Here is a 1300-nt window from a genome sequence, read left to right on the forward strand (position 1 = left end):
TCAGTCGACAAAAAAACTGCCGAGAAGTACCTCGAGACCTTCAAGTAGATCATCGAGGACAAGGGACAGAAGCCGGAACGTACATCATGAAGGACGCAGTCAGAGCCCTAGCATTTAAGGCACAGAAGGACAGAGTGATTCTAATTACGTGTGGCAAAGCTGTTGGCTTCATGATGAAGCCAGGACTTATCTACAAGTCCGCGAACCCGAGGGCCTTCAAAAATAAGAATAAAAATCTGCTGCCTGTTCGCCGGATGTACAACCTCAAGGACTAATTACCAAAAGTCTAACTTTGAACTGGTTCCACCAATGCTTCATCACACAAGCCAAGGAATAGCTCCAAAACGTTTGCGTGGAATTCAAGACATTGCTTGTTATAGATAATGCTGGCGGTCACTCTTTGGATTTGAATCACGAGGTAGTTCAAGTCGAGTTCCTCCCTGCCAACACCACCTCCCTCATCCAGCCTACGGATCAAGGCGTGACCCGTCCTTCAAGGCACTTTACCCATAGAACTCTCTCCAACACCTTGTGGACGCAATGGATTCGGACGAGAATTTCAAGTTAAAGGAGTACTGGCATAATTTCACGATCACAACGTGCCTGTCAGTCATGCACGCTACTCTTAAGGACATGAAAAAAGAAACCTTCATTGCATGCTGGAAAAAGGTGTGACCAGAGTGTGTCCCAGGACTACGAGGGATTCTCACCTGAAGATATTCAACACGAGACTGTCATCAATGTGGTGAAACTGGCAAAGGTACTTGGTGGCGAAGGTTTTGATGACATCGCACAAGATGAGGTCAACGACCTCATCGATGCCCACTCTGAAATCCTGACAGCGAAGAGGAGGAGGAAGCGCCAGATCCAGAGGAAAATGAGATGAGCTTGGCAATCGAACGTCTGTCCGACCTTTTAAGGACAGCAAAGGAATTGCAAGGGAAGGCGAAAGCATGGGATCCCTATATGGTTCGGTCTCTCCACAAGATGTCTGCCATGCAGACACATAAAACAACTCTCCTCACCACCATGAAGAAACAACGACAGCAACTTCTCAACTTCCCACAATGTTCCTCAAGCCCACCAAGAAAGCCTTACACGAAGATAGGACATCCTCTAAAGCACTTGAAGAAAAGGTGTCACCTGAAGGGCTTTAAATTTTCTTTGCTGTGCAGTCATTACTGTCATTGTTTTCATCATTCTCGTTCGTCTTAAAGGAATATCATTCATTATTGGTAACAGTACATTTTATTTTTATTTTTATTAAATTATTATTACATAATATATATATATATATATA

The sequence above is a fragment of the Octopus bimaculoides genome, chromosome 5 (genome assembly GCF_001194135.2).
Source record: "Octopus bimaculoides isolate UCB-OBI-ISO-001 chromosome 5, ASM119413v2, whole genome shotgun sequence".
Classification (NCBI taxonomy): domain Eukaryota; kingdom Metazoa; phylum Mollusca; class Cephalopoda; order Octopoda; family Octopodidae; genus Octopus; species Octopus bimaculoides.